Source organism: Oncorhynchus mykiss, chromosome 8 (assembly GCF_057628025.1).
Source record: "Oncorhynchus mykiss isolate SJ-2025 chromosome 8, ASM5762802v1, whole genome shotgun sequence".
Classification (NCBI taxonomy): Eukaryota; Metazoa; Chordata; class Actinopteri; order Salmoniformes; family Salmonidae; genus Oncorhynchus; species Oncorhynchus mykiss.
This window is the reverse complement of record NC_143029.1, coordinates 63,018,731-63,045,813: the sequence shown is the minus strand read 5'-3', so window position 1 is coordinate 63,045,813 and position 27,083 is coordinate 63,018,731. Positions and strand designations below refer to the sequence as shown.

Here is a 27,083-nt window from a genome sequence, read left to right as displayed (position 1 = left end):
AGTGCCAAGGATACACTAGTTTTTGTAGGGGGGCTGTATATCCTGTTCTCACAGTGGGCCTCAGAGCACAGTAGTACACAGCAGAGTCAGACAGCTGCAACCTCTGGATCGTCAAGGGGAATGATTTTGATGCTGACTTTAATGTAGTTAAATTGAGATGGGCATCGAATCTCCCCAGGAATTCAATGGCATTATCTGATCCGAAAGTCGCCCGCCTCAGCATATACTTTGGGAAGTCATTAGCTCCCTGCTTGTACCAGAACAGGTATGGATTTGTATCTAGAGTATCAAATTGACAATCCAGTGTGACCTGTTCTCCCTCAGTAGCGATCACATCTCCTGGTGGCTGAATGACTGAGTCTTCTCCTCTGCATTCTGGAAAATAATGTAATACAAATTTGTATTAGGTGGAAAATAATCAAGCAACATGATTGAGGAAATACAAGTATAAACTTAACACTGGTTGTATTGTAGTGAGAAATATATGTTTGATAAAAGAACGGAATGAGAGCAAAGGCAGAGAACAAATCATTAAAATAATATTATAATACCATAACAAAATGCAGCAAGAATCAGTACATTCCTCAACCAGGGTTCCATGTCTGCTACTCTGAGATCAGTGGGAGAAGAGTAATACCACTCTGATGTAACTAGACAATGATGAGATGATGAAATCCTTGTCTCCTCCTCTTTCTGTGTATCGTCAGCTTTTGAAATTGTCTTAGCACTCTAACCTGAGTTTTTGTACAGTGTCTGAATCTCTTGTTGTCACATTAGGCCTCAGAGCACAGTAGTACACAGCAAATTCAGACAGCAGCAACCTATGGATCGTCAAGGGGACAGAGCTAGATGTGAAATTCAGCCTGGAAGTTCAGCCTCTTTACCTTTTGCAAACTTTTTTATAATTTATAAGATTCAGACAAAGCGATTCAGACAAAGAAAATAGGCACTATATGTCACACCTTGATCTGTTTCACCTGTCCTTGTGCTTGTCTCCACCCCCTCCAGCTGTTGCCCATCTTCCCCACGTATCCTCTGGGTATTTTAACTTGTGTTTTCTGTCAATCTTTGCCAGTTCATCTTGTTTGTCAAGTTTACCAGCGTTGTCCTGTCAGCTCCTGTCTTTTCCCAGCCTCTCTTTTTCTCGTCCTCCTGGTTTTTGACCCTTGCCTTTCCTGACCTTGTACCCGCCCACCTCTGCCTGTCCCTGAGCCTGAGGCTGCCTGCCGTCCTGTACCTTTGCTCCTACTCTGGATTATCGACCCCCTGCCTGCCTTGACCTGTCATTTTCCTGCCCCTGTTGTTACAATAAACATTGTTACTTGACACAGTCTGCACTTAGGTCTCACCTTGATCCCTAATACTATACCATACCAAAATAGCATGCAGCCAGGATAAGTAAAGTATTCCTGAGCCAATGTACCATTATGAATAATGTATATAGTAAGAATATACTGACCACCGTTTTGCTAGCACAGACTGGAATATGTTCCGGGATTCATCCGGTGGCATTGAGGAGTACACCTCATCAGTCACTGGCTTCATCAATAAGTGCATCAATGACGTCGTCCCCACAGTGGCCATGCATACATACCCCAAGCAGATGCCATGGATAACAGGCAACACCCGCACTGACCTAAAGCATAGAGCTGCCACTTTCAAGGAGCAGGACTCTAACCCGGAAGCTTATAAGAAATCCCGCTATGCCCTCTGACGAACCGCCAAACAGGCAAAGCGTCAATACAGGACTAAGATTGAATCGTACTACACCGGCTCCGACACTCGTCGGATGTGGCAGGGCTTGCAAACTATTACAGAACACAAAGGGAAGCACAGCCGCGAGCTGCGCAGTGACACGAGCCTACCAGACAAGCTAAATTACTTCTATGCTCGCTTCGAGGCAAGTTACACTGAAACATGCATGAGAGCATCAGCTGTTCAGGACGACTGTGTGATCTCGCTCTCCGTAGCCGATGTGAGTAAGACCGTTAAACAGGTCAACATTCACAAGGTGGTAGGGCCCTGTCAATGGGATGGTAATTGAGTCGCCTTCTTTTTACAGAAGGCTAGCCAAATTGGCATATTCAGGGGGATGCGCACAGTGGAGACCTGGTCTGGACTTTCCACCGTAGTAGCACCAACGGAAACCCCTACACACCTCCCCGAGCACTCTCGCAATCACCCCGTGAGAACCATCTGTTGCCATGAAGTAGTGGGGTTATGATGAGCTAACCAGGGAAGGCCCAGTACCACGGGAAACGCAGGAGAGTCAATGAGAAAGAGACTGATTCTCTCCTCGTGACTCCCCTGCGTCACCATGGCCAGGGAGATAGTGGCTTCCCTGATTAGCCCGGACCCCAATGGTCGACTATCCAGCGCGTGAACTGGGAAAGGTCTAGCCACAGGGATAATGGGGATCACTAGACTAAGAGTGAGTGCTCTGTCAATAGAATTCCCAGCTGCGCCTGAATCGACGAGCGCCTTATGCTGGGAATGCGGGGAAAAATTTGAATAACAAACAGGTACAAACAGTTGGACAACAGAGGACTCTGGATGAGAGTGGATGAGACTGCCAGAGGGACCAACCCGGCACCGACCGGCAGTGTGCCCTCTGCGGCCACAGATGTTGTACGTGAAGACCCCTCCTCCAGCCTCCCTACTCGCAGACCCTCCCAGCTCCATGGGCACTAGAGCGGGGGTGCTGGAAGATGGAACCGACAGAGCCCCCTCTGGACATCCGCGGGTGACCAGCAGGTTATCCAACCGGATGGACAGATCCACCAGTTGGTCAAAAGATGATGGCATCCCTGCAGACGTCCTCACGCAGGCTCCATCTCTATTGGTCGATGAGGTCCCTGTCATTCCATCCTGCTCCAGCGGCCAAGGTCCGGAATTCCAGTGCGAACTCCTGTGCGCTCCTCGTCCCCTACTTCATATGGAAGTGCCGTTCCCCACTCTTCCTTCGGGTGGATGGTCGAAGACAGCCCGGAAGCGGTGGGTGAATAACTCGAAGTGGTCTCCTTCTCCCCATATGGCGTTTGCCCACTCCAGAGCTTCCAGCCAAAGAGAGGAGTTTCAAAAAGCACAAATAGAAATAAAATTAATCACTAACCTTTGATGTTCTTCATCAGATGACACAAATAGGACTTCATGTTACACAATACATGTATGTTTTGGTTGATAAAGTTTATATTTATCAAAATATGAGTTTACATTGGCGCGTTACATTCACTATTTCCAAAAACATCCAGTCATTTTGCATAGCCACATCATTCAACAGAAGTACTCATCATAAATGTAGATGATAATACAAGTTAAACACATGGAATTATAGATATACCTCCCCTTAATGCAACCGCTGTGTCTGATTTTTTTAAAAACTTTACGGAAAAAGCAACCCATGCAATAATCTGAGACGGCGCTCAGAAGTAAAATATCACAATAGCCGCAACGATGGCGTCAACATAAACAAGAAATTACATGATGAATATTCCCTTACCTTTGATGATCTACATCAGAAAGCACTCCAGGAATCCCAGGTCCACAATAAATGTTTGTTTTGTTCGAAATATCCGTTATTTATGTCCAAATACCTTCTTTTGTTAGCGCGTTTGGTATACATATCCAAACGCTCATTCTGGTCAGCGTTACAACGGACACAAACTTCAAAAAGTTATATTACAGGTCGAAGAAACATTTCAAACTAAGTACAGAATCAATCATTAGGATGTTTTTAACATATAGCTTCAATAAAGTTCCAACCGGAGTATTCCTTCTTGTCTTCATGAGCAATGGAACGCAAGTGGGTACCATGAGGAATAAGCGTGATCAGAAAATGGCTGCTTGATGGACACCTGATACATTCTGCTGTCATTCACTCCCACAACACCATAGAAGTCTCATTAAAATGTATATTATTGGTTGACATCTCGTAGAACCCCTAGGCAGTGCAACATCATTAATATCTCAAGGGGATTTCATTGGGGACTCTGGTGAATACATACGAAGCTCAGATTTCTCACTTCCTGTTTTGATTTCAACTCAGGATTTTGCCTGCCATATGAGTTCTGTCATACTCACAGACATCATTCAAGCAGTTTTAGAAACTTTAGAGTGTTTTCTATCCAATACTAATATTAATATGCATATATTAGCAACTGAGACTGGGGAGCAGGCCATTTACTTTGGGCAACTTATTCATCCAAGCTACTCAATACTGCCCCCCAGCCATAAGAAGTTAACAAAGCAAACTTGAGAAAAATTATAACAAAGTTCTATCAAGAGTGTGTAGTGCGTAAGGTCCAGTACATTACTGGGGCCAAGCTTCCTGCCATCCAGGACCTCTATATCAGGCGGTGTTAGAGGGAGGCCCTAAAAATTGTCAAAGACTCCAGCCACCCTAGTTATATAGATGATTAGAGATATGACACAACTTTCTCTGGCACCTTTATACAGTAGGTACTGAGGTGCCTGGTTAGGGTATTGTTGGTACCAGTTAAGGTAATTGTTACTGCTGCTTGTTTCATATCTACAGCTCAGAGACATTAATGATCCCTCAGAGAAGATTTCGACATTGTCTGAACAACACTCTACACTGAGTTTTTATACAGTGACTGAATCTCCTGCTGTCACAGTGGGCCTCAGAGCACAGTAGTACACAGCAGAGTCAGACAGCTGCAGCCTCTGGATCATCAAGGGGACAGAGCTAGATGTGAAATTCAGTCTGGAATCAAACCTCTTCTTGAACTCATCACTATTGCTCCCTTCTGAATAACGATCTCTTCTCAGGACATACTGAGGAGAGTCCCTGGGTAACTGGACGTACCAGAAGAGATTAGAAGATGGACTACTAGTAGTATAGTTACAACTTAGTGTTACCAGTCCTCCTTCAAGGGCAGTAACATGTCCACTCTGCTGGTCAACAGCCTCCTCACCTTTGCAATCTGAAAAAGTTGTTATAATAGTTTATTTATTAATATTTTTATATAATAATTAATAGGCTAAGATTCACAAAGATAATAGGAAGGAAAGGCACTATACTCTACCAAAATAGCATGCAGTCAGGATAAGTAAAGTATTCCTAAGCCAATGTGCCATTATGGTTCATGTGTAGAGGAAGAGTAGACTGTTAAAGAATTGATGTTCCATCCACTGTAGTTGAGAAGTCTCATAATTGTGTGGCAATGCATTAGGGGAGGAGCTAATTGTATATTCAATTAAGTTTAACTGCCAGAAGGATTCCCTGTGAAATGCTGCCCTTTTCAGGTTGATTTAGTTTGATTTGCTAATTGGTGGGGGAAATTCTATCACAACGACACCTGTAAAGTGTTGGCATGCCGCATGCATCATTTAATTCTCTAGAGTCTAAGAGGTTGACATATACAATTATTTTATTGTGGTCATGCCATGGATCATTTAGCTATTTGATTTGGAATTTTAGGACCCCTATAGGTATTAAAAAATATATAACAAAATTATTTGATAAAATATTCCATTTGGCCTTTATTACCAAATCCCATAGGAACGCATAGAATAACAAATTCATAAATGGCAAAAAAAGTACATTAGAAAATAAGTCAAACGGAATAAGGTTGTAAATGTCTGTCCTCTAACTGGGAGATATAAGAAATCTCAGAACCACTCAAAATATACAGTACCAGTCAAAAGTTTGGACACCCCTACTCATTCAATGTTTTTTCTTTATCTGATTATTTTCTACATAGTAAAAACACTAGTGAAGACAGAAAAACTATGAAATATCACATGTGGAATCATGTTGTCACCAAAATAATATTGTCACGCCTGCTCCCGCTCCCGCTCTCCCTCTCGGGCCATCGAGGTCGCCAGGCTGCCCTTTATTGCTTACACCTGTCACCATCATTACGCGCAGCAGCGCTCATTGGACTCCCCTGGACTCCTTCCCTTTGTTGATTGCCCCGTCAATAACTGTCTGCTCCCCTGTTTGTTCCCTGTGTCTGCATTAATGTTATTATGGGTTCAAGTCCAGACGCTGTCCTGTCCTATCCTGTTCCATGTCCTTTGATAATTAAATGTTCACTCCCTGTACCTGCTTCTCATCTCTACCAGCGATCCTCACAGAATGCAGACACCACTGAAAGAAGCATCAGGGAGTTTTGCTTGGTGACGTCGGGTCCGGGTTCCATCGCCGAGGGAACTGGGGGTGCTTCAGCTAGCTCGTCAGGCTTCCACGACTTAGCTGACTTGAGAGGTCGTCTTGCCTAAGTGGGCTCGGCAGGCGCCCACCCCATGTCATGCTTCAGCAGGCCCATCAGGCTCCCACACCTCAGCAGGATCGTCGGGCTTGTACAGCGCCCATGCTTCGGCAGGCCCGCCAGGCTCGCCCAGGTGGGACGCCTGTTGGCGCCCCTAGGGGGGTACTGTCAGGCCTGCTCCCACTCTCCCTCTCTGGCACTCGAGGGCGCCAGGCTGCCCGTCTTAACGCTCACCTGTAACAATCATTACGCACAGCAGCGATGATTGAACTCACCTGGACTCCTTCCCTTTGTTGATTGACCCATCTATAACTGTCTGCTCACCCTTTTGAGCCTTGTGTCTGCATTAAACTTCTTAAGACTAGGGGGCATTATCCTGAATTTCCCTATGTGCCCAAAGTAAACTGTATGTTACTCAGCCCAGAAGCTATGATATGCATATCATTGGTAGCATTGGACAGGAAACACTCTGAAGTGTCCAGAACTGTTAAAATAATGTATGTGAGTATAACAGAACTAATATGGCAGGCGAAAACACGAGGAAAATCCATCCGTAAAAAAAAAAGTTTGAGGTCACAGGCATTTTCAATGCAAGCCTAAGGGATAAAGAAATTGCTCCCATATTGCAGTTCCTATGGCTTCCACTAGATGTCAGTCTTTATACAGGGTTTAAGGCTTGAACAAGTAGTTGTGGTTAATCCATGGTGTTCTCATCAAGAAAGGTAGACTTTTGGCGTACGTGAATGAGGGCACAGAAAACAGAGGAAGATCTTCAAAGGTATGTGATTTATTTGATCACTATTGTTGTGATAGGTGTGTCTTCAGATTGATGACTGATTGGGAAATGATGATTGCTCCCTGTGAGGGGAGAAGGAGAGAAAAGACACACAGGATACACACTCAGGATACCTGTATCAGTAACAACTATTTGTGATTGTTGAAAAAGTATTTTGATGTGGGGTGCTGTCTTCAGATAATCGCATGGTATGCTTTCACCGTAAAGCCTTTTTGAAATCGGACAAAGAGGTTGGCTTAACAAGAAATTAAGCTTTTAAATTATGTAAGACACTTATGTATGTTCATGAATGTTCAATATTTCAATTTTTTTTATTTTGAATTTGGCGCTCTGCAATTTCACCGGGTTTGTTGTCGCTAGCGGTCCACGATCCCTAAGTTAATGTCGTTATGTGTTCTTGTCCAGACGCTGTCCTCTCCAGACGTTGTAATACTAAATGTTCTCTCCCTGTATCTGCTTCTCGTCTCTACCAGCATCAATCCTCAAAAATATATTTTACATTTGAGATTCTTCAAAATAGCCACCCTTTTCCTTAATTACAGCTTTGCACACTCTTGGCATTCTCTCAACCAGCATCATGAGGTAGACACCTGGAATGCATTTCAATTAACAGGTGTGCCTTGTTAAAAGTGAATTTTTGGAATTTCTTTCCTTCTTAATGCGTATGAGCCAATCAGTTGTGTTGTGACAAGGTAGGGTTGGTATACAGCCTTATTTGGTAAAAGACCAAATCCATATTATGGCAAGAACAGTTCAAATAAGCAAAGAGAAATGACAGTCCACTATTATTTTAGGGCATGAAGGTCAGTCAATCCAGAACATTTCAAGAACTTTGAAAGTTTCTTAAAGTGCAGTCGCAAAAACCATCAAGAGCGATGACGAAACTGTCTCTCATTGGGGACAGCCATGGGAAAGCAAGACCCAGAGTTACCTCTGCTGCAAGAAGATACGTTCATTTGAGTTAACTGCACCTCAGATTTCAGCCCAAATAAATGCTTCACAGAGATGTGTAACACGTCTCAACATCAACAGTTCAGAGGAGACTGTGTGAATTAGTCTTTCATGGTCTAATTGCTGCAAAGAAATCACTACTAAAGGACACCAAAAAGCAGAAGAGACTTGCTTGAGCCAAGACTTCAGACGAGAGACCACCGTCGTATTCGTGAGTGTCAACTTTAATTATCTACAAAGGCCTAGCCATTCGGACACTACAGATGTTTTGGTGAGAGACCGATTTTCATAATGTCTCATCGTTTGACAAAACCCTGCTGCAGCTCGGCCACCTTCCAGCAGCAGATGCAGAAGACCGCCATAGGCTGATGCGGTGGATTGAGATGCAGCACATGCAAAAACTGATATTTCTAGCTTATAGGATAGAAGAAAACTGATGAAACTCTACTGATGAAACTCTACTGACACCTATTGACTCTCACTAGTAACTTTCCCTTGAAAATACAAGCAATGTCTTGGTTTCACCTTGTTGGGTAGAATGTTGAACACTGTATGGAACTATTGTATCATTATTATACATAGAAAAACCTTGTCACTGGACTTCATGACTGTGGAGGACAGTCTATAGGAGGAGCACAGACAAAGAAGATCTGTCATATGTTCAGGAGGCAGAGAGAACATCTCATTGGTTGTGGCTGAAGAGTGAGAAGCAGTGGACGAGCCAACGGGCTCACTTGGGCCTGATCAACCCATCCTTCAGAAGGGGTAGTGGGGAGCTCAAAGAGATAAGTGTACCTCATCTGAAGATCAGCCAGGAGCTGCAGAAACAGCTGTTTATGGGTAAATATAAAGAAAACCCTTTATACTCACACTTTGCTGACCACATTTAAATGTTGAGGAAGTTCTGAGAAGAAAGCCATTATACATGTGCAAACTTATTACTTTTCCTATCTAGTGACCCAGATCAACAGAGCCTTTTTATTTTTGTCTGGTCCTTTACCAGTCAGTTGGCTTCAGGTATGCCACTCTAAATGACATCCGTCATCATGAAGTGCTTTGAGAGACTAGTCAAGGACCATATCACCTCCACCCTACCTGACACCCTAGACCCACTCCAATTTGCTTACCGCCCAAATAGGTCCACAGACGATGCAATCTCAACCACACTGCACACTGCCCTAACCCATCTGGACAAGAGGAATACCTATGTGAGAATGCTGTTCATCGACTACAGCTCGGCATTCAACACCATAGTACCCTCCAAGCTCGTCATCAAGCTCGAGACCCTGGGTCTCGACCCCGCCCTGTGCAACTGGGTACTGGACTTCCTGACGGGCCGCCCCCAGGTGGTGAGGGTAGGCAACAACATCTCCTCCCCGCTGATCCTCAACACTGGGGCCCCACAAGGGTGCGTTCTGAGCCCTCTCCTGTACTCCCTGTTCACCCACGACTGCATGGCCACGCACGCCTCCAACTCAATCATCAAGTTTGCGGACGACACAACAGTGGCAGGCTTGATTACCAACAACGACGAGACGGCCTACAGGGAGGAGGTGAGGGCCCTCGGAGTGTGGCATCAGGAAAATAACCTCACACTCAACGTCAACAAAACTAAGGAGATGATTGTGGACTTCAGGAAACAGCAGAGGGAACACCCCCCTATCCACATCGATGGAACAGTAGTGGAGAGGGTAGCAAGTTTTAAGTTCCTCGGCATACACATCACAGACAAACTGAATTGGTCCACTCACACAGACAGCATCGTGAAGAAGGCGCAGCAGCGCCTCTTCAACCTCAGGAGGCTGAAGAAATTCGGCTTGTCACCAAAAGCACTCACAAACTTCTACAGATGCACAATCGAGAGCATCCTGGCGGGCTGAATCACCGCCTGGTACGGCAACTGCTCCGCCCTCAACCGTAAGGCTCTCCAGAGGGTAGTGAGGTCTGCACAACGCATCACCGGGGGCAAACTACCTGCCCTCCAGGACACCTACACCACCCGATGTCACAGGAAGGCCATAAAGATCATTAAGGACATCAACCACCCGAGCCACTGCATGTTCACCCCGCTATCATCCAGAAGGCGAGGTCAGTACAGGTGCATCAAAGCTGGGACCGAGAGACTGAAAAACAGCTTCTATCTCAAGGCCATCAGACTGTTAAACAGCCACCACTAACATTGAGTGGCTGCTGCCAACACACTGACACTGACTCAACTCCAGCCACTTTAATAATGGGAATTGATGGGAAATGATGTAAATATATCACTAGCCACTTTAAACAATGCTACCTTATATAATGTTACTTACCCTACATTATTCATCTCATATGCATACGTTATACTGTACTCTATATCATCGACTGTATCCTTATGTAATACATGTATCACTAGCCACTTTAAACTATGCCACTTTGTTTACATACTCATCTAATTTGTACATACTGTACTCGATACCATCTACTGTATCTTGCCTATGCTGCTCTGTACCATCACTCATTCATATATCCTTATGTACATATTCTTTATCCCCTTACACTGTGTACAAGACAGTAGTTTTGGAATTGTTAGTTAGATTACTTGTTATTACTGCATTGTCGGAACTAGAAGCACAAGCATTTCGCTACACTCGCATTAACATCTGCTAACCATGTGTATGTGACAAATAACATTTGATTTGATTTGATTTGAAAATAAAAAATATGTAATTGTTCTTCTGTGGTTAGGGGTTTTTAGTTCCTGGCCTCCTTCTTAAGACTTCATTTCTATCTGGAAATGTCTAGGGAATGCAATTGTTTGTTTGTTTGTTGTATTTATTTATTGTTTGTTGTTGTAATAGATCCACAATAATATGTAATGCTATGTACAATCTGCAAATAAACCTTATAATATGAATTGTATAATTTTTTATCACTCTTGATGAGGATAAAGTTCATTCTGAGCAAAAAGCCTTCATCCCACGTGTGTCAGACTTGCTGCTTTTTGTATACAGAAACCGAGCCTAAAACCCTGGAGAGCGAGCAATGCAAATATAGAGGCACGGTTGCTAGGAAAAACTCCATAGAAAGGCAGGAAACTAGGAAAAAAATCCAGAGAATAACCAGGCTCTGAACAGGTCACGGTTCCATAACCGCAGGCAGGACAGCAGAAACTGGGCCAGCAGCACGACCAGGTGGACTAGGTACGAGGACAGCCGGGAGTCATCAGGCCATGTAGTCCTGAGGCATGGTCCTAGGGTTCAGGTCCTCTGGGAGGGGGGAGTGAGAGAAAGAAAGAAAGAGATGGGAGAAATAGAAGGAGCATATCTAAGATCACACAGGGCACCAGATAAGACAGGAGAATTACAGTGGATATAACAGACTGACTCCAGCCCCCCGGTACATAGCCTATTGCAGGATAGATACAGGAGAATGAGACAGGGAGGGCAAAGCAGAGTCCCCACTTTGGCAAAGCACAGTACCCACACCACCAAGGGATATCAACAGGCCACTAACTTACTAATCTGAAACCAAGGGTGGTTTAACACTCCAGTGCCTTGCTGTTCACCTTCTCACCTCTGGGCCAGACTACACTCAATCATAGGACCTGCTGAGGAGATTAGTCTTCAGTAAAGACTTATAGGTTGAGACCAAGTTTGATTCTCTCACATGGATCGGCAGATCATTCCATACAAATTGAGCTCTTTAGGAGAAAGCCCGTTCTCAAGCTGTTTGCTTGGAAATTCTAGAAACAATAAGGAGTCCTGCGTCTTATGAACGTAGCATACGTTTAGGTATTTTCGGAAGAAGCGAATCAGCAAGATAGGTTGGAGCGAGTCCATGTAATGCTTTGTAGGTTAGCAGTAAAACCTTGAAATCAGCATTAGCCTTAAAAGGAAAACATTGTAGGGAGGCTAGCATTGAGGTAATATGATACTTTTTTGGGGTTCTAGTCAAGATTCTAGTGCCTTATCCAGGTAGCCATAGAGGAGAGCATTGCAGCAGTCTATTGTTAAGTGACAAAAGCGTAGAATAGCTTTTCAGCATCAAATTTGGACAAAACTTTTCCGATTTGTGCAATGTTACGAAAATGAAAAAAGGCTGCTCTTGAAATATTTGTTCTGTTTGTTGAAGGAGAGCAAGGTACAGAGTAACGCAGAGGTCCTTCACAAATTTATTTGAGAACACTGTACAGCCAAGATTAATTTCCAGATCTGAACGCAGATCTCTTTGTTTCTTTGGAACTAGAACTAGCATCTCTGTGTTGTCTGAGATTAAAAGTAAAACATTTTCCGCCATCCACTTCCTTATGTCTGAATCCCAGGCTTCCAGAGTAGGACATTTTTAGGTTTCACCATGTTTCATTGAAATGTACAGCCGTGTGTCATCTGTGTAATGCAGGTCAACTAATGTTGAATACTCATTGGTACTAGTGAGATTCCAGTAACCAATCATATTATATTATATTGTGATATGTTTAAAAGTTGACAGCTATTACAAATCAGCTATCAGAAGCTGCAAGACGAGCATTTTACTTTGAGCCGATCAAAACTGATCAAAACTGAATATTCTATCTTAGTCCCTCTTAGTCCCTGTCCTAACAATTTTTTTTGTTAATAAGGAGCTACTATGGAACATGAAGAGCTACCGCCATCCTATGGAAGAAGAACTAAGTTTCAAATCGTGGAGAGAAGTTGTATAAAACTGAACTAAAAAGAGAAAAACAGATATTAACACTTATCTATCCGAACTAGCTGTGAAGGGGTTGAGGGAAAGATTGAAGCCAGGATTTGGTGAGTTTTCATAAGGAGAACAAGCCTCTAGCAATTAGACTAGCTAAGCTATTGCTAGCATTTTGTGCGTGTTCATAATGAACCAAGCATACGCACAAGCTGTTAACATTTAGACAAGCTCAGTTATCGATCAATTGAAATAGCAAACGTTAGTGATCATGCTAATCATGCATGGAAAATATTTTAGTTTCATACTTTTATAAAATGTGATTAGCTATTATCATAATCCATTTTGGTACACAGTTATGTTTTAGATTACTTTATAATAAATGGTGTATAGGTGTAAGCACTAGTACTTTCCATTTGCCCAGTTTCAGTTTCAGTTCCACCAAGGATGGCGAGATGCCCGAACCCAGGACATCCGTAAGAAGATTTGCAGATTTATTTTTCCTTTTCCTTAGAGGACACTGAATGTACACTGACATGCCATGGTGTGGTAGGATTCTTTGTTGCAAGACATCCTTGCACCATACATTGCAGTGGGACTGTCATAAGCACATACCACATTTAAACACCTCACAGTGTTTATTGATATGTACAGTCACTCACATTTGATTTCATCTCATAGTGGTTTATAAGTCAGTATTTGTGAATTGGGCTGTGTTTTTCTGTGGAATCATGTTTATTGTATTTGTATTGAACTTCGAACATTGAAAGCTGAGATACACTCAGATTAAAAACCAGTTGGGTGCACCCTAGTAAACTATAGGCGGGATATATGGCTGATATCTAAGTATATTGTACTGTTGATGTATTGAATTCATACTGAGCTCATTGTACAAATTTCACATATCAATATTTACTCAAGATGATTCTTTTTTAACATATTTCTATTTACACAACACAAGCTGGCATTATTTTCCTAAATGATTCAGTTGTGCGGTCCTCATTTCTCCCTACTGCTCCAGTAGCGAACCTACATAACTGGTCCAATAGAGTTCAAGCTTAAACATACAGTAGCCCATAGTGTTAAGCCATTTTTACATTGGCTAGGATAAGCGGCTAGGAAAGCACTAGGATAGACGCAGAGCCTTAGTCTGATGTCATTAAAAGGTCATTTACAACCTTTTAGAGTGTGGTCTCAGTACTCTGATGGGGTCTAAAACCAGACTGGAGTGTTTCGTATACCTTATTTGTCTTCAGGAAGGCAGTGATTTGCTGAGCAACAGCTTTTTCTAAAATGTGACCCGATTCAGGAAACTAGGTGTATGTCGCAGAAATGCCTTCTCAAACTTTCATGTGCCTTAATATCAAAATTGTATGCCATCTGTAAATACAAATAAAATTGACATTACGAGCCTAGTTGGTTTAGCCACAGAAGAAGTCAGCAACCTTCCCACTAGTCATGATTGGCTGAGATAATGAGTGGGCTGGACATGCCGAGAGATGAGTTTGGATTGATCTGCAGTGTAGCATCTTCTGTCCATAAAATGAGCTGCTCATTATGCGTAGATAATCCTTTCTACTGCAGTTTTTTTGGAAGATATAATGTTAGCCACGGAGAACTGCAAATATGTTGCTACTGCTCTCAATAACATTGCTGCCCTGAATTTGTAAGGCGCTATCGACAAAAGTCAGTGTGAAAAAGTTGTGATGGACTACTTTCTGGAGGACGATTGTGCCATGCTGACTCTCTCTGACATTTTAGAGTCTTCTGATGACAGTGATGGAGAAGAAATGGCGACAATCAACAGTGTTGTTGTCATGGAAGAAGTTGACAGAGTTTTGAATGCAGTGGAATGTCTGGTAAGAGCAACCATGGCATTGGTGACAGAGAGGGAGATTACCAGGACGCCACCCAGGACACAAACACTTTTGTGGATAGCTGATGCCATCCCATGTGACAAAAGCAACCATGTGGCATCTCTACAAGGAATCCATGACAACACTTGGTATGTAAAGCGTAAATACATTATGATTATTTAATTGACCTCCAACATGATTGGCACTACTTTTATTGATCTCACATTTTTTCTGTATTTTCCAGAGGTACGTGTAGTCAGCCTGTCTTCCTTCAGGAATCTGTGGAGAAAATTGCTGCCCCACATCTCAAGCACCAAGCCAAGGACAGACCTGTGCTGGCAGTGCCAGGGGAACAACTATCAGGTCTTCAGATCTGCCAATCTGCCAGAGACTGTTAAGTCAGCCAACTGAAGAAGCAAGAGCAGCATCTCCTGCTTGTTCAGAATGAGCGGTCTTTTAACACAGTTTTGTTACAGGATTTATTTTATTCATGAACCTACAGGAGTAAGGCCAATCCTGCCCTAAAAGATGCATGAGAGGAGTTTATCATGAGCTGTCAGGTTTTTGCACAGTGTTTCTTGTGACTGTGGGCTTTAGGACACAGTAGTACAGAGAGGAGTCTGTCACTTCAGCAGAGGAGATATTCAGATCCACACAGGTTCTCTCTTTTTTCAGATTAACAGACAGTCGTGGGTCATCAGGTTCAGCTCTAAATACAGAGGGCTTTAAGGTGACTGTAGTGTAGAGGAGGAATTTCGGTGCTGATCTGGGATAATGACGATACCATAGAAGATAGTCTACTGAGCCAGAGAAGTTGCAGGACAGTGTAACACTGCTTTCCTCCATGCCATGTTCTGTCTCTGAAGCTGGTTTTATGTCATTTTCATAACTGCCACCTGTATGTAGTAAAGTTAAGTTTAGATAAACATTTTCAGTTCATGGGGCATTATTACATACTCTGTGTCATATTCAATTCAAGGGAAAAGATAATCAGTTATTTACATTTCTTCTAGGAAGTGCTATTTACAAATGACACTTGACAGTTACCTTGAATAAACTAAAAGTATGTAATGTATGACTAATACTCACCAGCAAGTGCAGAGAGGAGAAACACTGGGTAGAGAAACATGGTGATGGGTGTAACAGTGTGTTATCAGGATGCAGAACTGAAGACATCACACTGTTCCAGTCAGTTAGAGGAGAATCATCTCTCCATCTCTCATCGTAGCTCCTCCTATTCAGTAAATGGATCCACATTACATCAACATTATAATCTGTGATGAACAAATATGGCTTAATTGATGGATAATCATCTGATTATTTGTATGCAGATTATTGCCTATTACATGGTGTTTACTAGTAGGAATTTATTACAGTCAGGTTATTGTAGTGTTTCTGGGTTTCCTGACACTGTGGGCTTCAGAGCACAGTAGTACAGAGCAGAGTCTGTCACTTCAGCAGAGGAGACCTTCAGATCCACACGTTCAGCCACTTTGTCAACATTAACTGACAGTCGAGGATATGGTGGATCTGCAGTAACTTTTGTCTCAGCAGATGCTGAATACACTGAGAGGAGGAGGAGGAATTGGGGAGCAGATGTGTGATATTGGTGATACCATAAGACACTGCCTCCACCAGATACTGTGTAGTTACAGGAAAGCATGACACTGCCACCATGTATCACATCCTCCTCAAGACTGTTGGAGGAAATTCCATCCCCACAACTTTCACCTGCAGAACACGGATATGTGAAAGTAAAGTTATATTTGTCGGTCAAAGCTTGTGTGTTGTTTTTTCCAAACTTGTAATTAAGTAATTACACATTATCATTACTGTTAAATGTATTTCACTTACCCACAAATGTTAAAAAGAACAAGGTGAACCAGCACAGCATGGTTAATGTTAAGAGAGATAAGCTTACATGGCACTGAGGAAAGACCTTCATGCCATGTTGAGTGTCTCCTTTTCATTCTCATATTAGCTCCTCCTCTAAACACAACACAACTCATTTTTCAGATGATCTTCTGAAGTGAATGAATAACAGGAAGAAAAATGCATTTTCATATGATTTGGTTTAACCATCGTCAGAGTGATGTTGACATGCATTCAGTCTCTTCTGACGTGTTCCTCTGTGTGTCACTTTGTGTCACATTAGCTGACAGACCGGACAATGTCATATCCACTACAGAGGTTAAATATTGTATTTTTCATCACTCTTGAATGGAGAAAGAACATTAACAGGTGTATCCACAATCACTCTGTTAGCCTATAAACATGTTCAGTGTATCTGAAATATAATTCTGATCTGGAAACAGTTACCGCCAAGATAGAAAGCTCTACCAAGAAAAAGAAAAATGTAAGCAATGTGCGTGCTTTCCCAAAATAACAGTAGTAGAGAGCTGTGTCTACCAGGGTTATGTTTTATGTTCACGTTGTGGATTTATATCAACTATCAGAGGAATGTTTACTGGTATTTATGTGGCATCTTAGAAACTGAGGTGCCTGGTTAGGCTACTGCTGGTACCAATAAAGCAGAATATTATCGCTGCTTGTATCATATGAGCAACTCATTGTCACAGATTCTACTTCTGTACAGATGACTCTGGGCTTTACAGGAGTAATGTGATCCCCAGCAATCAGTTATGTAAAGATAATGCAGTGAATGCGGTATTACTACTGTAGACAGAGAGAGAACAATAAAATCCAAATGATGATACTGTACGTAACATTCTGTCTCACTGTAACATATCATCTAATGGTAGCAGCATCATTTTCTATTCTAGTAATGCTACTCATGTTAAAAGTGATGCTCTATATATCTTATACATTTACCTGAGACCACAAGGAGAATGAGACATTTCTGCTTGACAATCTTACCCTGAAGATCAAACCTCAGCTACTGTTGGATGTATTCTGATACTGTAGCAAGAGCAAGAGTTAAAACAACCGTTAGATTGTATGAAGCTGGTGCTCTCTTGATTCCTGTCTTTGTGGCAGCACAGGCCTAGACCATGCAGTACAGCACAGAGGGGATGCTCAAATAGACAAGTCATCCCAGAGTAAAAAGCAACACTCACTTGGTAATGTGTCCCCATTGTGGTTGATGCTGCCTTTTTCATTACTCTGTACACAATACTGAGTATTGGTTTTGTCTCCTAACGATGAATTCTATTAAAAAATATATATTTTCTAATCCATGAGATATTGAAATGTAATTTTAGATCTACATTTAGAGCTGAATTGGAAGAGGGAGCTTTATTGGCATCAACAATTACTTACTATGAAATCATTATCATCATCATCAGTGTGATTATCACCATCTGCCACAGTACCACTAGACTTGGTAGTATCAGGGAGGTAGAGAGAAGGATACAATTTCAAAGCGGTGTTGTATACTACACAGACAGGTGTATTGTCATTGAGTAGCTCCATATGTTTTTGTAATGAGGCTGTATATCCTGTTGTCACAGTGGGCTTCAGAGCACAGTAGAACACAGCAGAGTCAGACAGCTGCAACCTCTGGATCGTCAAGGGGACAGAGCTAGAAGTGAAATTCAGTCTGGAATCAAACCTCTTCTTGAACTCATCACTATTGCTCCCCCCTGAATAACGATCTCTTCTCAGGACATACTGAGGAGAGTCCCTAGTTGACTGGATGTACCAGAAGAGATCAGGAGATGTACTACTGCTAGTGTAGTTACAGCTGAGTGTTACCAGTCCTCCTTCAAGGGCAGTAACATGTCCACTCTGCTGGTCAACAGCCTCTTCACCTTTGCAATCTGAAAAATAAATATTTTTTGATTTTATAATACATAATAAGCTAAGTTTCAGAGAATGAGAATGTAGAAAGGAGAAGCACTATACTGTACCAAAATAGCATGCAGCCAGGATAAGTAAAGTATTCCTGAGCCAATATTCCATTATGATTCAGGTATAGAGGAAGACCAAACTGTTATAGACTATGGTTCATCCACTGTAGCTGTGAAGTCTCATAATTGTGGGGCTCTGCAGTAGGGGAGGAGCTTATTGTGTATTCAATTGTTTAGTTGAACTGCTTAAGGGATTCCTTTTTAAATGTGATATATTTGGTACCATGAAATGTCTCCATTAAATAATGGATATGGATATATGGACTTCTACTCCAAGTCATTTCATTGATTTGGCAGTTGTTGTTGGCCTTGGAGAACGATATGTTATGTTCAGGCCAAATTGAACTCATCTGACAAATTAAATTAAATCATATATCCAGTAAAGGTTTGCAACAAAATCAGAAAGAAAGGCACAGACCACAGTAGCCTATGAACCAATTCAATATAAACCTGGGTTATGCTGCCCAATGCCACAAACAACAACTGATGATTGGTTTTGTGATTGATGCCAATGATTGACAGGGGATGCATCCATGATCATCATTCCTGTCATCACAGTGCACATTAACATTAATGATGGTCAATAGCACCCCCATGTAGCCTATTACACATGGGTTGTTGTCTCTCCATTTGGTCCATAAAATAAACCTCTCACTTCTTCCTGGAGTTAATCAAGTAGAAAACGGTCTGCCTCATAATGTGTTTCATTATTTGTGCCAACTGAAGCTAGGGTTAGGGTTAATTCCAGGATCATGGTCAATTCAGTAAATGGACATGAAGCTAGGGTTAGAATTGAGCTAGAGCCGATCTTAACGTTGACCAACCCTTGGCACAGTTTTTATACTATTATAGTCATTAAATGCACTCTTACAGTTAATTACATTTCTAGTGTTGATTTTAGTAATAAATACAGTTGACTCTGCCTGCATGCACTTTGGAAAACCACCGTCTGTTCATATAAAATAAATGCACATTGTTAATACAAGAAGCACAAACAGAATATGCAATTGTGACAAGAAATGGTTAAAACATAATGAATGTATATTCTGTTTGGTGGGGAAATTATACAACACAGACACATTGACATTCTGCATGCGTCATTTAAAGGAATAGGAGTAATTTGATGAGACTCCACTGACACCTATTGACTCTCACTAGTAACTTGCCCTTGAAAATACAAGCAATGTCAAGGTTTCACCTTGTTGGGCAAAATGTTGAACACTAGATGGAACTACTGTATCATTAGTATACATAGAAAAACCTTGTCACTGGACTTCATAACTCTGGAGGGCAGTCTATAGGAGGAGCACAGACAAAGAAGATCTGTCATATAACTGATTGGGACACTGTAAAGTCCATTGAGAATAAGGGCACCTCCTCCCAGCTGCCCACTGCACAGAGGATAGGAAACACTGTCACCACCAATAAATCTAGGCTAATCGATAATTTCAATAAGCAGTTTTCTACGGCTGGCATTGCTTTCCACCTGACTACCCCTACCCTGGCCAACAGCTCAGCACCCCCTGCAGCAGCTTGCCCAAGCCCCCCCCCCCCCCCCCCCGCATCTCATTCACCCAAATCCAGACAGCTGATGTTCTGAAAGAGCAGAAAAATCTGGATCCCTACAAATCAGCGGGGCTAGACAATATGGACCCTCTCTTTCTAAAATTACCAGCCGAAATTGTTGCAACCTCAATTGCCAGCCTGTTCAACCTCTCTTTCGTATCGTCTGAGATCCCCAAAGATTGGAAGGCTGCCGCAATCATCCCCTTCTACAAAGGGGGAGACACTCTAGGCCCAAAATGTTATAGACCTATATCCATCCTGCCCTGCCTTTCTAAAATCTTCGAAAGCCAAGTTATTAACAAACAGATCACCGACCATTTCGAATCCCACCGTACCTCCTCCACTATGCAATCTGGTTACCGAGCTGGTAATGGGTGCACCTCAGCCACGCTCAAGGTCCTAAACGATGTCATAACCGCCATTGATAAAAGACAGTACTGTGCAGCCATCTTCATCGAACTGGCCAAGGATTTCAACTCTGTCAATCACCACATTCTTATCGGCAGACTCAATAGCCTTGGTTTCTCAGATGACTGCCTCGCCTGGTTCACCAACTACTTCTCAGATAGAGTTCAATGTGTAAAATCGGAGGACCTGTTGTCCGTACCTCTGACCGTCTCTATGGGGGTTCCACAGGGTTAAATTCTCGGGCCGACTCTTTTCTCTGTATATATCAATGTCGCTCTTGCTACTGGTGATTCTCTGATCCACCTCTACACAGACAATACCATTATGTATACATCTGGCCCTTCTTTGGACACTGTGTTAACAAACCTCCAAACAAGCTTCAGTGCCATACAACACTCCTTCCGTGGCCTCCAACTGCTTGTAAATGCAAGTAAAACTAAATGCATGCTCTTCAACCGATTGCTGCACGCACCTGCCCGCCCAACCAGCATCACTACTCTGGACGGTTCTGACTTAGAATAGGTGGACAACTACAAATACCTAGGTGTCTGGTTAGACTGTAAACTCTCCTTCCAGACTCACATTGAGCATCTCCAATCCAAAATTAAATCTAGAATCAGCTTCCTACTTTGCAACAAAGCCTCCTTCACTCATGCTGACAAACATACCCTTGTAAAACTGACTATCCAACCGATCCTTGGCTTTGACGATGTCATTTACAAAATAGCCTCCAACACTCTACTTGGCAAACTGGATGTAGTCTATCACAGTGCCATCCGTTTTGTCACCAAAGTCCCATATACTACCCACCACTGCGACCTGTTTGCTCTCTTTGGCTGGCCCTCACTACATATTCGTCGCCAAACCCACTGGCTCCAGGTCATCTATAAGTCTTTGCTAGGTAAAGCCCTGCCTTATATCAGCTCACTGGTCACCATAGCAACACCCACCCGTAGCACACGCTACAGCAGATATATTTCACTGGTCATCCCCAAAGCCAACACTTCCTTTGGCTGCCTTTTCTTCCAGTTCTCTGCTGCCAATGACTGGAGCAAATTGCAAAGATCACTGAAGCTGGAGTCTTATATCTCCCTCTCTAACTTTAAGCATCAGCTGTTAGAGCAGCTTACCGATCACTGTACCTGTACACAGCCAATCTGTAAATAGCACACCCAACTACCTCATCCCCATATTGTTATTTATCCTCTTGCTATTTTGCACCCGTTGAGTGAGAGGTTGTTTTGCTGACACCACACTCCGAGTGCCCTCACCACCTCCCTGTAGGCTGTCTCGACATTGTTTGTAATCAAGCCTACCACTGTTGTGTCGTCTGCAGACTTGATTATTGAGTTGGAGGCGTGCATGGCCACGCAGTCATGGGTGAACAGAGACTACAAGAAGGGACTGAACACGCACCCTTGTGGGGCCCCATTATTGAGGATCAGCGAAGAAAATGTTTTTTCCTACATTCACCACCTGGGGGCGGCCCGTCAGGAGGTCCAGGACCCAATTGCACATGGCGGGGTTGAGACCCAGGGCCTCTAGCTTAATGATGAGCTTGGAGGGTACTATGGTGTTGAATGCTGAATGCTATAGTCAATGAACAGCATTCTTACATAGGTATTCCTATTGTCCAGGGCAGAGTGCAGTGTCATGGCGATGGCATCGTCTGTGGATTTATTGGGGCAGTAAGCAAATTGAAGTGGGTCTAGGGTGACACGTAAGGTGGAGGTGATATGATCCTTGACTAGAATCTCAAAGCACTTCATGATGATAGAAGTGAGTATAATGGGGTGATAGTCATTTAATTCAGTTACCTTTGCCTTCTTGGGTACAGGAACAATGGTGGCACTCTTGAAGAATGTGGGAACAGCAGACTGGGATAGGGAGAGATTGAATATGTCCGTAAACACACCAGCAGGCTGGTCAAATCAAATCAAATCAAATTGTATTTGTCACATACACATGGTTAGCAGATGTTAATGCGAGTGTAGCGAAATGCTTGTGCTTCTAGTTCCGACAATGCAGTAATAACCAACAAGTAATCTAACTAACAATTCCAAAACTACTGTCTTATACACAGTGTAAGGGGATAAAGAATATGTACATAAGGATATATGAATGAGTGATGGTACAGAGCAGCATAGGCAAGATACAGTAGATGGTATCGAGTACAGTATATACATATGAGATGAGTATGTAAACAAAGTGGCATAGTTAAAGTGGCTAGTGATACATGTATTACATAAGGATACAGTCGATGATATAGAGTACAGTATATACGTATGCATATGAGATGAATAATGTAGGGTAAGTAACATTATATAAGGTAGCATTTTTTAAAGTGGCTAGTGATATATTTACATAATTTCCCATCAATTCCCATTATTAAAGTGGCTGGAGTTGAGTCAGTGTCAGTGTGTTGGCAGCAGCCACTCAATGTTAGTGGTGGCTGTTTAACAGTCTGATGGCCTTGAGATAGAAGCTGTTTTTCAGTCTCTCGGTCCCAGCTTTGATGCACCTGTACTGACCTCGCCTTCTGGATGATAGCGGGGTGAACAGGCAGTGGCTCGGGTGGTTGATGTCCTTGATGATCTTTATGGCCTTCCTGTAACATTGGGTGGTGTAGGTGTCCTGGAGGGCAGGTAGTTTGCCCCTGGTGATGCGTTGTGCAGACCTCACTACCCTCTGGAGAGCCTTACGGTTGAGGGCGGAGCAGTTGCGGTGATACAGCCCGCCAGGATGCTCTCGATTGTGCATCTGTAGAAGTTTGTGAGTGCTTTTGGTGACAAGCCGAATTTCTTCAGCCTCCTGAGGTTGAAGAGGCGCTGCTGCGCCTTCTTCACAATGCTGTCTGTGTGAGTGGACCAATTCAGTTTGTCTGTGATGTGTATGCCGAGGAACTTAAAACTTGCTACCCTCTCCACTACTGTTCCATCGATGTGGATAGGGGGGTGTTCCCTCTGCTGTTTCCTGAAGTCCACAATCATCTCCTTAGTTTTGTTGACGTTGAGTGTGAGGTTATTTTCCTGACACCACACTCCGAGGGCCCTCACCTCCTCCCTGTAGGCCGTCTCGTCGTTGTTGGTAATCAAGCCTACCACTGTTGTGTCGTCCGCAAACTTGATGATTGAGTTGGAGGCGTGCGTGGCCACGCAGTCGTGGGTGAACAGGGTGTACAGGAGAGGGCTCAGAACGCACCCTTGTGGGGCCCCAGTGTTGAGGATCAGCGGGGAGGAGATGTTGTTGCCTACCCTCACCACCTGGGGGCGGCCCGTCAGGAAGTCCAGTACCCAGTTGCACAGGGCGGGGTCGAGACCCAGGGTCTCGAGCTTGATGACGAGCTTGGAGGGTACTATGGTGTTGAATGCCGAGCTGTAGTCAATGAACAGCATTCTCACATAGGTATTCCTCCTGTCCAGATGGGTTAGGGCAGTGTGCAGTGTGGTTGAGATTGCATCGTCTGTGGACCTATTTGGGCGGTAAGCAAATTGGAATGGGTCTAGGGTGTCAGGTAGGGTGGAGGTGATATGGTCCTTGACTAGTCTCTCAAAGCACTTCATGATGACGGAAGTGAGTGCTACGGGGAGGTAGTCGTTTAGCTCAGTTACCTTAGCTTTCTTGGGAACAGGAACAATGGTGGCCCTCTTGAAGCATGTGGGAACAGCAGACTGGTATAGGGATTGATTGAATATGTACGTAAACACACCGGCCAGCTGGTCTGCGCATGCTCTGAGGGCGCGGCTGGGGATGCCGTCTGGGCCTGCAGCCTTGCGAGGGTTAACACGTTTAAATGTCTTACTCACCTCGGCTGCAGTGAAGGAGAGACCGCATGTTTTCGTTGCAGGCCGTGTCAGTGGCACTGTATTGTCCTCAAAGCGGGCAAAAAAGTTATTTAGTCTGCCTGGGAGCAAGACATCCTGGTCCGTGACTGGGCTGGATTTCTTCCTGTAGTCCGTGATTGACTGTAGACCCTGCCACATGCCTCTTGTGTCTGAGCCGTTGAATTGAGATTCTACTTTGTCTCTGTACTGACGCTTAGCTTGTTTGATAGCCTTGCGGAGGGAATAGCTGCACTGTTTGTATTCGGTCATGTTACCAGACACCTTGCCCTGATTAAAAGCAGTGGTTCGCGCTTTCAGTTTCACGCGAATGCTGCCATCAATCCACGGTTTCTGGTTAGGGAATGTTTTAATCGTTGCTATGGGAACGACATCTTCAATGCACGTTCTAATGAACTCGCACACCGAATCAGCGTATTCGTCAATATTGTTATCTGACGCAATACGAAACATATCCCAGTCCACGTGATGGAAGCAGTCTTGGAGTGTGGAGTCAGCTTGGTCGGACCAGCGTTGGACAGACCTCAGCGTGGGAGCCTCTTGTTTTAGTTTCTGTCTGTAGGCAGGGATCAACAAAATGGAGTCGTGGTCAGCTTTTCCGAAAGGGGGGCGGGGCAGGGCCTTATATGCGTCGCGGAAGTTAGAATAACAATGATCCAAGGTCTTTCCACCCCTGGTTGCGCAATCGATATGCTGATAAAATTTAGGGAGTCTTGTTTTCAGATTAGCCTTGTTAAAATCCCCAGCTACAATGAATGCAGCCTCCGGATAAATGGTTTCCAGTTTGCAAAGAGTTAAATAAAGTTTGTTCAGAGCCATCGATGTGTCTGCTTGGGGGGGATATATACGGCTGTGATTATAATCGAAGAGAATTCTCTTGGTAGATAATGCGGTCTACATTTGATTGTGAGGAATTCTAAATCAGGTGAACAGAAGGATTTGAGTTCCTGTATGTTTCTTTCATCACACCATGTCACGTTAGCCATAAGGCATACGCCCCCGCCCCTCTTCTTACCAGAAAGATGTTTGTTTCTGTCGGCGCGATGCGTGGAGAAACCCGTTGGCTGCACCGCCTCGGATAGCGTCTCTCCAGTGAGCCACGTTTCCGTGAAGCAAAGAACGTTACAGTCTCTGATGTCCCTCTGGAATGCTACCCTTGCTCGGATTTCATCAACCTTGTTGTCAAGAGACTGGACATTGGCAAGAAGAATGCTAGGGAGTGGTGCACGGTGTGCCCGTCTCCGGAGTCTGACCAGAAGACCGCCTCATTTCCCTCTTTTTCGGAGTCGTTTTTTTGGGTCGCTGCATGGGATCCACTCCGTTGTCCTGTTTGTAAGGCAGAACACAGGATCCGCGTCGCGAAAAACATATTCTTGGTCGTACTGATGGTGAGTTGACGCTGATCTTATATTCAGTAGTTCTTCTCGACTGTATGTAATGAAACCTAAGATGACCTGGGGTACTAATGTAAGAAATAACACGTAAAAAAACAAAAAACTGCATAGTTTCCTAGGAACGCGAAGCGAGGCGGCCATCTCTGTCGGCGCCGGAAGTGAACATGCTCCGCACATGCTCCGAGGACGCGGCTTGGGATGGCGTCTGGGCCGGCAGCCTTGCGATGATTAACACGTTTAATGTCTTACTCACGTCGGTAACGGAGAAGGAGAGCTCACAGTCCTTGGTAGCAGGCGCGTTGGTGGAACTGTATTGTCCTCAAAGCGGGAAAATAAGGTGTTTAGTTTGTCTGGAATTAAGACGTCGGTGTCCGTGACGTGGCTGGTTGATACCATAGAAGAGTTTTAACGTAGATGGTGTAGTTGCAAGACAGAGTAACTCTGTCCCTTTCTGAAGCCACTTCTATATCAGTGTAGGGTGTTATTACCTGTTCAGAACTGAGACCTGTATGATTATAACACATATTGTCACGTTCGTCGTAAAGATGAGACCAAGTAGTGAGTAGAGTAGAGTTCCGCATGTTTTTAATAAAACTGAAACTCAGCAAAACAAAACAAACATGCACAAATGAAACGTGAAGCTATAAGAATAGTGCAGACAGGCAACTAAACATAGACCAAGAACCCACAAACACCAAAGGGAAATGGCTACCTAAATATGATCCCCAATCAGAGACAACGATAAACAGCTGCCTCTGATTGGTAACCATATCAGGCCACTATAAACATACAAATACTTAGACCTACAAAACCCTAGACAATATAAACTCCCAGACAATACAAAACCCATAGACAATACAAAAACTAGTGTATCCACCCTAGTCACACCCTGACCTAAACAAAATATAAAGAAAACAGAGATATCTCAGGTCAGGGCGTGACACATATATTATGATAATACTTTAAACCCACATGGAAAATTTAATTAATTCCAAATGCAGTGTAAAGGTAAAAATGTTGTGAATTATCTTTAAATTCTTTGATTTGAAAAAGAAATACACCTAAACATAATCACACTCAGTTTGAATGAAAATGTAGTTACCTATCAAGTCAAAGAAGAGTAATAGTGAACAGAACAACATTGTAGATGGCAGGATGTGTGGAATAAGCACCAGCTGTTGATGAAAAGCACAGCATCAACTGTCTATGTTCTTCATGGAAGTATCATGTCTTATCTTGAGGATTAATAATCTAATCTAATCAATAGATAGTATAGAATACAGTATATACATATGAGTTGAGTAATGCAAGATGTGTAAACATTATTAAAGTGGCATTATTCATAATCTGATCCTGAGTTTTATACTCTAGCTCCTCCTACTGACTATGTTGAAACAAATTTATTTTATATGTACATTTAATAGCATATGATTTATGCACTGAATACTCCACTTGATGGCGCTGTGGTCAAGCAAAATACATCAGATGCAGGTAAATCTATAACTGACAGGT

General features: G+C 43.2%; 1 long non-coding RNA gene across 1 annotated transcript; it reads right to left on the bottom strand.

Moving 5' to 3' along the window:
- Positions 1–4,620: 4,620 nt before the first annotated feature.
- On the bottom strand, positions 4,621–5,170 carry LOC149982054 (uncharacterized). The gene is made up of 3 exons (XR_016482536.1): positions 5,046–5,170; positions 4,826–4,943; positions 4,621–4,683 (listed from the first exon to the last, which is right to left on the bottom strand). It is a non-coding gene; the product is annotated as an uncharacterized LOC149982054 (long non-coding RNA).
- Positions 5,171–27,083: the final 21,913 nt, after the last annotated feature.